The sequence below is a fragment of the Salvia miltiorrhiza genome, chromosome 4 (genome assembly GCF_028751815.1).
Source record: "Salvia miltiorrhiza cultivar Shanhuang (shh) chromosome 4, IMPLAD_Smil_shh, whole genome shotgun sequence".
Classification (NCBI taxonomy): Eukaryota; Viridiplantae; Streptophyta; class Magnoliopsida; order Lamiales; family Lamiaceae; genus Salvia; species Salvia miltiorrhiza.
Window position 1 is genome coordinate 14,018,724 of NC_080390.1, and position 10,069 is coordinate 14,028,792.

Sequence of the window (10,069 nt, forward strand, 5' to 3'; positions counted from 1 at the left end):
TCCCTGTGGATACGATACTCGGTTACTTGTTATTTGTGCTACAATTGCACCGTGTTAGTTGCGGTAATTTGTTGCTAATAATTTAGTGATCAACTTGTTGGCGCCGTTGCCGGGGACTATTTAGAATTTACTTTAATATTTCTGATTAGACTTAAGCATTAGTTCAGGCGTTATAAGTTTTTATTTTATTTTATTTTTAGTTTTTAAATTTCTGTTTTTGTTTGTCGTCTCAGGCGTGTATGATCACGAGATCCAAAGGAAAGGAACATCTAGTACCTTTGAACTTGGAAATCGAAAAGCAGTACAAAAGAGACAACCGAGACAAAAAGAAGCAAGTAATGGCAGAGCAACAGAATAACATGGACCTTGAAACTCTTGTGCGAGCCGTGACACACCTTCAGAGGCAGCTAGACGAAGAGAGAGAGCGCAACCGGACTCCTCCACCAGAGCCACCACTGAATCACATGTATCAGCCTCGGGTTGATCAATTTCAAGGAGGCAGATGGGGACCAACTGTGCAGGCTAACACGTTCGAGCTGAAGCCGGGATTGATAAACATGGTGCAAGCTGAACAGTTTAGTGGAGCGGCTTCTGAAAATCCGCATGCTCACATCACTCAGTTTCTAGATATCTGCGACACTATTAAGCAGAATGGAGTGCCACCTGATGCCATCAGAATGAAGATGTTTGGATTCTCTCTCAAGGACAGAGCGAAGGAGTGGTTCAAGAGTTTGGACAGAGGTGCTATTACTGGATGGGAGGATTTGTGTAGAGCTTTCCTGGCAAAATACTTTCCTGCTTCTAAAGCTCAGAAAATCATTGCGGAGATTTCTCACTTTTCCCAGCTAGGAGATGAGACCATTCATGATGCCTGGGAAAGATTTCGTGAGCTGCTCAGGAACTGTCCACAACATGGTTTTACGGAGGATCAGCAAATCATTCACTTTTATAATGGTTTGACTGGTCTGACAAAAAGTATGGTGGATGCTACTGCAGGTGGATGTCTTCTCCATAGAAATACAAAGGAGGCTTATCGTGTGATAGAAGAGATGGCCTCCAACAGTTATCAATGGCCGAATGACAGAAATTCTACGAGAAGAATTGCAGCTGTAAACGAGGAGAGAGATGATTTTAAGGAGAAATACGAAGCTCTTCAAAAGCAGTATGACTTGGAGAGAAAAGCACTGCTAGCCAAAATCCCTCAGCAGCCGATTTCATCCGATGTAGCACAGTTTGAAGATACTAATTTTGTCCAGCGGCAGTACCAATTCCATAGGCCAAACTATCAGGGACATCAGGGCGGAAATCCACCGTACCATCCAAATAATAGGAATCATCCAAATTTTTCCTATTCAAATCCCAACAATGCTTTGCAGCCTCCACCTGGATTTTCTGTTTCCAGTGGGGGAATCATCAATGAGCCAAAGAAAGAATCAATGGAGGAAATGATGAAGCAAGTATTGGTGAAGGTCACCGGAATGGAGGCAAACTCGGCAAACTTGGGAACCAAAATGTTCAGCATGGAGCAAAATGTGTCAGCACTATCCAAGCAAGTGCAGATTTTAGAGAATCAAGTTGGTCAAATGGCTAACCAAGCAGCTGCACAGCACAAGCCGGGCCACTTTCCTAGCAACACTGAAATTAATCCCAAAAATCAGTGTAATGCAATTCATCTAAGGAGCGGAACTCAATATCAAAATCATGCAGACCAGAGGAATCTCCATTCTTCTGCAGATCAGAGGAATCACCATTCCTCTGTAGAACAGCTGGATCAGCCAGCGCAGCGAGATCAGACGGAGCAGCGGAATGGCGAGGAAAAAGGTATCGAGATAGTTGAGGAGGATGACTTGGAGACAATTGTGCGCGATTCACCGTCTACTTCTAAAGAATCATCGAATACCTCTGCTGCTAAGAAGCCTATTCCTACTCCTACGTTTCCTAGGCCAGAGTACAAGCCTGTAGCACCCTTCCCGAATAGTCTGGCAAAGCCAAAGATGGATCAGAAGTTAGCCAAGTTTATGGAGATGTTTTCAAAGCTTCACATCAACATTCCTTTACTTGATGCTTTGAGAGATATGCCAGGCTACGCCAAGTTCCTCAAGGATGCAGTCTCCAACAAAAGGAAGTTGGGGAAATACGAGACGATAAATCTTTCCGAGGAATGCAGTGCAGTGCTACAAAGGAAGCTACCATTGAAGCAAAAGGATCCTGGTAGCTTTACTATCGCCTGTGTGATTGGAGGGCAGAACTTCTCCCGCGTGCTTTGTGACTTAGGGGCAAGCATCAATTTGATGCCTCTCTCTATTTTCAACCGGTTGGAGATTGGAGATATCAAACCTACCTCAATTGCATTGCAAATGGCAGATCGTTCCATCACATATCCCAAGGGAGTGGTGGAGGATGTTCTAGTGCAGGTAGAGCAGTTTATTTTCCCTGCAGATTTTGTAGTCTTGGACATGCCGGAGGACAAGAATACTCCATTGATCTTAGGACGTCCGTTTCTAGCTACGGGACGTGCGTTGATAGACGTTCAAGAGGGAGATCTTACTTTCCGCGTCAACGATGAAAAAATGACGTTATCCATCTATGATGCAATGAAGAAGCCAGCTGAACCACAAATCGAGGATTGCAACTCAATTGAGTCTGTAGTAGATTTCCCTGCAGCCGTGAAGGATCCTTTGGAGGAATACATCACACAGTCATTATACCCTTATTCCAATCTAGACGAGGCGTGTGATGAGATCTTAGATTATATTGCAGAGCTGGAGGCCGTAGAGAGACATCCCATCGATCCTGTGCCTTACATGGATATTCGCAAACCTGTGGATGGGGGAAGGAAGTTGGTGGAACAAGAATTCTCTGCGCCAGAAAGATCAGCCGGGCCAGAGGAATCCGCCGGGCCAGAGGAATCAGCCAAGTCAGAGGAATCAAGAGGGCCAGAGGAATCAGCCAAGTCAGAGGAATCAAGAAGGCCAGAGGGATCAGCCGGGCCAGCGGCCGCACCCAAAATTGAGCTGAAACAACTTCCAGAGCACTTGAAGTACCAATTTTTGGGTGAAAATGAAACTTTTCCTGTTATTGTGTCTGCCTATCTATCTCCGTTGGAGTTGGAAAAGTTGATGCGAGTTTTGAGGAAATACAAGTCTGCTATAGGATGGTCTATTTCTGACATCAAAGGAATTAGTCCTTCTATTTGCATGCATCGTATTCTATTGGAGCAGGAATACAAACCTAAGGTGCAGCCGCAGAGACGTTTGAATCCAGCTATGCAAGAAGTGGTGAGAAAGGAGGTGCTGAAGTGGTTGGATGCCGGCATTAGCTATGCCATTTCTGATAGTGAGTGGGTGAGTCCCACTCAAGTTGTCTCCAAGAAGGGAGGCATGACAGTAGTTAAAGATGAAAAAGATGAGCTCATAGCTACAAGGCTGGTCACAGGATGGCGCGTGTGCATTGATTACCGAGCATTGAATGCAGCCACACGAAAGGATTGCTTCCCTTTGCCGTTTATTGATCAGATGCTTGACCGTTTGGCAGGGTATAAGTACTATTGTTTCTTGGATGGGTACTCGGGCTACAATCAAATCATGATAGCCCCGGAGGATCAGCATAAGACCGCGTTCACTTGTCCCTATGGCATCTTTGCTTTTAGGAGAATTTCTTTTGGTCTTTGCAATGCTCCTGCCACTTTCCAGCGCTGCATGATGGCGATTTTCCATGGGTTGATTGAAAATATGATGGAGGTATTCATGGATGATTTCTCTGTCTTTGGATCTTCTTTTGATAATTGCTTGGACAATCTAGCTCAAGTGTTGCAGCGATGTGAAGAGACAGCACTCGTGCTCAATTGGGAAAAGTGTCACTTCATGGTTCGTGAGGGCATTGTATTGGGGCATAGGGTCTCTGCCCAAGGATTGGAGGTGGATCGTGCTAAGATTGTGGCCATTGAAAAGTTGCCGCCGCCTACTTCTGTGAAATCAGTGCGGAGTTTTCTTGGGCATGCAAGATTTTATAGACGCTTCATCAAAGACTTCTCCAAGCTGTCCAAGCCACTTTGTGCTTTACTAGAGAAGGATGTGAAGTTTGTCTTCACCGAGGAATGCCGCGTCTCATTTAAGAAGTTGAAAGCCGCGCTGATTTCTACACCAGTGTTGATCACGCCGGATTGGAGTGCTCCGTTTGAATTGATGTGCGATGCTAGCGATTGGGCTGTGGGAGCTGTGTTGGGACAAAAGAGAGATAAGTTATTCAAGGTAATTTACTATACTAGTAAAACTTTGGATTCTGCTCAGAGGAATTACACCACCACGGAGAAGGAGCTGCTAGCTGTGGTGTATGCTTTTGATAAGTTCCGTTCTTATTTGATTGGAACTCATTCAATTGTCTACACTGATCATGCCGCCATCCGCTACTTGTTCACAAAGAAGGACTCCAAGCCCCGCTTGATTCGATGGATCTTGTTGCTTCAAGAATTTGATATGGAGATTCGTGATCGAAAGGGGTGTGAGAATGTGGTAGCCGATCACTTGTCTAGATTGGAGAATCCGATCGAAGGAGATGATCCGAAGAAGGCCATCAATGAGTTTTTCCCCGATGAGCAGATATGGGTTCTGTTATTTAAGGATCCTTGGTATGCAAAGTATAGCAATTACTTGGTTATTGGAGCTCTTCCCGAGGGGTTATCACACTATCAAAAGAAGAAGTTCCTACATGATGTCAAGTTTTATTATTGGGAGGATCCTTACCTATACCGGAGGTGCGCCGATGGCTTTATTCGACGATGTGTTAGGGAGCATGAATGGCCGAAGATCATTGAGGAGTGCCATAGCTCGCCTAGTGGAGGCCACTTTGCTGCCAACCGCACTGCCATGAAGATAAATCATAGCGGTTTTTATTGGCCTTCAATTTTCGCAGACTGCCATGCCTTTGTGAAGTCTTGCGATCGATGCCAGCGCATGGGCAACATTACAAAGAGGGATGAGATGCCACAGAACATCATTGTTGAGGTGGAGCTGTTTGATGTGTGGGGAATTGACTTCATGGGTCCTTTCCCTGCTTCTTGCGGTTTTTCCTACATATTGCTTGCTGTAGAGTATGTGTCTCGATGGGTGGAGGCGATCCCAACTTCCACCAATGATTCCAAGGTAGTCATTAAATTCTTGCAAAAGAATATTTTGACTCGGTTCGGAGCACCGAGAGCGTTGCTTAGTGATGGGGGGTCGCACTTCAACAACAAGTTACTAGCAAGCGTGTTGGCAAAGTATGGAGTAAAGCACAAGGTGACGACTCCATATCATCCTCAAGCTAATGGGCAGGCAGAGTTAGCGAATCGAGAGATCAAGCAGATTTTGGAGAAGAGTGTCGCCAATAAGAAGGATTGGGCGAAGCACCTAGATGATGCTCTTTGGGCGTATCGCACTGCTTACAAAACTCCAATTGGTATGTCTCCCTATCAACTTGTCTTTGGCAAGTCATGTCATTTACCTGTTCAGATTGAGCATAAGGCATATTGGGCGACGAGGAGAATCAATTTGGAGTTTAAGGAGGCCGGTCACACAAGGCGAGATCTATTGACGGAGTTAGATGAATGGAGGAATGAGGCCTATGAGAGTTCCCGCATCTACAAAGAGAGGGCCAAGAAATTCCATGATTTGAGCATCTGCACCAAGGAAATCAAGCCAGGAGATGAGGTACTTTTATACAATTCAAAATTACGTTTGTTTCCTGGTAAGCTGCAATCAAGATGGACAGGGTCATATGTGGTGCATAAGAGCAATTGGAATGGGACGTATGAGTTGTTTGCTGCTGATGGCACTATCTTCACTGACAACGGTCATCGTCTCAAACCATACTTCAAGTCAAGCGTGGATCGTGGTCTTGAAGTTGTCAAATTCAATGACCCATGAGTTTGAGGTATCGTCGATCTCTAGACGTTAAATTAAGCACTTGTTGGGAGGTAACCCAATTGTTTTCCTTTCTTTCTGTTTCGTTTTGTTTTGTTTCTCTTTGTTTCTTTGTTTAGTTTGGGGGCAGGTTTTCTCTGCCAGTTTTCTGGAAGTCTTCGTGTTTCCAGTGCAGCCGCTCACTTCGCTGCCCTGTTCAGTGCCGCCACTCTCCCCTCTGCAGAGGCCGCAAACCCACCTTTTCGCCACCTCTCACGATGATTCAGTTTTTCAAATGCCGAAAATCAGGGATGTTTTCTACACTCTTCTTATTTCTTTTATGCCCTGAGGACATGGCATGCTTTAAGTGTGGGGGGGTGTTTTGGAACTTATATTTTTCAAAATTGGGCGAAATTGATTTTTCTATGCTTAGTTTTTGGTCTCGAATCTTGCTAATTTTTATGAATTTGTGGAAGAGAGGATGGTGTTCGATGTGAATTTCGGGTTTGTGAATGAATGGAGGATATTCTTATTTTACTTTTAATATATGTTTCTTGATTGTGCAAAGAACGATGAGTTTTGTTGCAACACTTTTGTAAGTTAGTAAAACGTGATTTGTCCGGTAGATGCTAGAAGGAGTGTTGTCATTGTGATTGCCTACGATCGTATCTTATCTGTGAAAATGTTGGACGAATTGCCAACTCTAAAAATTGCCAGCTCTGAAACATCTGGCCTGTTCTGAAATGTGATAGCTCTGAGTCTCTGCTCCTCTAGTCTAACTATGAGCATGGGAAACCACGTGAAAAGACTTTGGATTACATCCAAATGGTTTTATTTCATGAATTATGGCTCAACTGTCGAGAAATCTCAAGCACACAAAGTGTGAAAAAATGGTGATATTGATTATAAAGGCGATCACATTAGGGAATTCACTTCTAGCGGAGAATTGGGTCTGATCGAATTACTCGCATTACTCTTTTGTTGCTTCTTAAACTTTGAGTTACTTGCATGATTGAGAAATGTGTGTTGATTGTAAAGTTTTAAATTGACTTTGTGAATGAGTGGATGGAAATTTACATTGTTGAAATCAATTTCTTCCTAGGATTCATATAGATTTTGCTTGAGGACAAGCAAAAGGCTAAGTGTGGGGGAGTTGATTTATGCTTAATTTACACTATTTTTATGGGTTTATTTGTGCGTGTTTTAAGTTAATCTTCTGGAATTTGGTGCGTTATATGGTGTATTATATGCTTTGCAGGAGATTTAGGCTTTCAAGATGAAAGGATGCAATTTTGGAGAACTTTGGATGAATTTGGCGTTTTCTAGGTGTTCTGGTCTTCAGAGAAGAGAAATCACCATTCCTCTGGCGTCAGAGGAATCGACGCGCCAGAGGAATCGAAAGCCAGAGGAATCAAAAGCTAGTCCAGAGAAATCCGCGAATACCAGAGGAGCCGACATCTCCAGAGCAGAGAAGTCACGCCAGAGAAATCACTTCGCCAGAGCAGAGAAGTCACGCCAGAGAAATCACTTCGCCAGAGCAGAGAAGTCATGCCAGCGAAGTCATCACCAGAGGAGTCCTCGCTGCCAGAGGATTCACTTCCCCGCTGCCAGAGCGGAGGAAGGCCAGAGCGGAAGACATTCCGCTGGCGACCCATTCCGCTGACGAAGTACCTGAGATATCACCCGTTCCTCTGGCGAATGCCAGAGAGATCATCATTCCGCTGGCAAACCATTTCTCTGGCGAGGTCAGGGAAATCATCCATTCCTTTGGCGAGAGCTGCGAAGTTGGCGAGAGTAGGAGTGTTTTCCAGAAGCGCGCATCCAGCTGGAGAGTTGCCTTAATTCACACGATTCTATTACCATTAGAATTCTACTTTGCATGGCAACTTCCATGGTGATCCGAAGGAAAGCTGAAGCTTATAAATAGGTCCTCTTTTGACCTATTCGAGAGAGCCCCGACACCCAGACTTATATTTTCAGTTTTATAGTTTTAGCTTTAGAATATTTTAGCTTTCTAGTTTTCAAGGCTTGGATCAAGATTGAAGATTCAAGTCGCTACAATCGTTTTTATTCGGTTTTTATATAATTCAGTTTTTACAATTGCATTCTCTTTAATTATGTTTATGTTTTATTTTACTATGTCTAGCTAGTTTCCTTTAGCTGATTCTAGGGTTTGTAAATAGTTGATTGAATTTATGTGTATTATTTGTTAATACCTTTGTGCCTTCCAGATTATGATTCATAATTCCTGGTGCTTAATTTCTTGTAAATTATCCGATCAATAGTTTGCATGTTTAGCTATTCGGTTTGAGACCTAACGGAGATAACTGTTTAGCGGATTCAGGAATGTATGATATGATTTTTAACCTTGAGACCTAGCGGAGATAGGTGGATCATAGGGAGCTATTCTTAGGAACTATTGGGAGTTAGTAGATTTTCTTGAGACCTAACGGAGATAGAGAATTTACTAATCTACGATCGTTGCTGCTCTAGCGAGAGTAATTGATTAATTAAGTGATCTCTCATCATAACTGGATTAAATTGGTACATAGGATTAATAGATTTATTGCGTAGATTTAATTGATGAATTTACTACCCTAAGATCAGTTGTCTTTTAATACTTGATTTTTCCTACGCGATTTTAATTATTGTTATTAGTGTTTTAGTTTAAGTTAATTAAACTTTCCTTCTTTCGTTTGCCTGAATATTACTAGAGTTTAATTAGGATTACTTAGAGTGATTCGTTATAATAGTCCCTGTGGATACGATACTCGGTTACTTGTTATTTGTGCTACAATTGCACCATGTTAGTTGCGGTAATTTGTTGCTAATAATTTAGTGATCAACTTGTTGGCGCCGTTGCCGGGGACTATTTAGAATTTACTTTAATATTTCTGATTAGACTTAAGCATTAGTTCAGGCGTTATAAGTTTTTATTTTATTTTATTTTTAGTTTTTAAATTTCTGTTTTTGTTTGTCGTCTCAGGCGTGTATGATCACGAGATCCAAAGGAAAGGAACATCTAGTACCTTTGAACTTGGAAATCGAAAAGCAGTACAAAAGAGACAATCGAGACAAAAAGAAGCAAGTAATGGCAGAGCAACAGAATAACATGGACCTTGAAACTCTTGTGCGAGCCGTGACACACCTTCAGAGGCAGCTAGACGAAGAGAGAGAGCGCAACCGGACTCCTCCACCAGAGCCACCACTGAATCACATGTATCAGCCTCGGGTTGATCAATTTCAAGGAGGCAGATGGGGACCAACTGTGCAGGCTAACACGTTCGAGCTGAAGCCGGGATTGATAAACATGGTGCAAGCTGAACAGTTTACTGGAGCGGCTTCTAAAAATCCGCATGCTCACATCACTCAGTTTCTAGATATCTGCGACACTATTAAGCAGAATGGAGTGCCACCTGATGCCATCAGAATGAAGATGTTTGGATTCTCTCTCAGGGACAGAGCGAAGGAGTGGTTCAAGAGTTTGGACAGAGGTGCTATTACTGGATGGGAGGATTTGTGTAGAGCTTTCCTGGCAAAATACTTTCCTGCTTCTAAAGCTCAGAAAATCATTGCGGAAATTTCTCACTTTTCCCAGCTAGGAGATGAGACCATTCATGATGCCTGGGAAAGATTTCGTGAGCTGCTCAGGAACTGTCCACAACATGGTTTTACGGAGGATCAGCAAATCATTCACTTTTATAATGGTTTGACTGGTCTGACAAAAAGTATGGTGGATGCTACTGCAGGTGGATGTCTTCTCCATAGAAATACAAAGGAGGCTTATCGTGTGATAGAAGAGATGGCCTCCAACAGTTATCAATGGCCGAATGACAGAAATTCTACGAGAAGAATTGCAGCTGTAAACGAGGAGAGAGATGATTTTAAGGAGAAATACGAAGCTCTTCAAAAGCAGTATGACTTGGAGAGAAAAGCACTGCTAGCCAAAATCCCTCAGCAGCCGATTTCATCCGATGTAGCACAGTTTGAAGATACTAATTTTGTCCAGCGGCAGTACCAATTCCATAGGCCAAACTATCAGGGACATCAGGGCGGAAATCCACCGTACCATCCAAATAATAGGAATCATCCAAATTTTTCCTATTCAAATCCCAACAATGCTTTGCAGCCTCCACCTGGATTTTCTGTTTCCAGTGGGGGAATCATCAATGAGCCAAAGAAAGAATCAA

At 43.2% G+C, this 10,069-nt stretch overlaps 2 non-coding genes across 2 annotated transcripts; both read right to left on the reverse strand.

Annotated features, from left to right (window-relative positions):
- Nucleotides 1-812: 812 nt before the first annotated feature.
- On the reverse strand, nucleotides 813-919 carry LOC131024045 (small nucleolar RNA R71). The gene has a single exon (XR_009101640.1). It is a non-coding gene; the product is annotated as a small nucleolar RNA R71 (small nucleolar RNA).
- Nucleotides 920-9,444: 8,525 nt separating this feature from the next.
- Nucleotides 9,445-9,551, reverse strand: LOC131024048 (small nucleolar RNA R71). Its single transcript, XR_009101643.1, has one exon. It is a non-coding gene; the product is annotated as a small nucleolar RNA R71 (small nucleolar RNA).
- Between the last annotated feature and the right edge of the window lie 518 nt (nucleotides 9,552-10,069).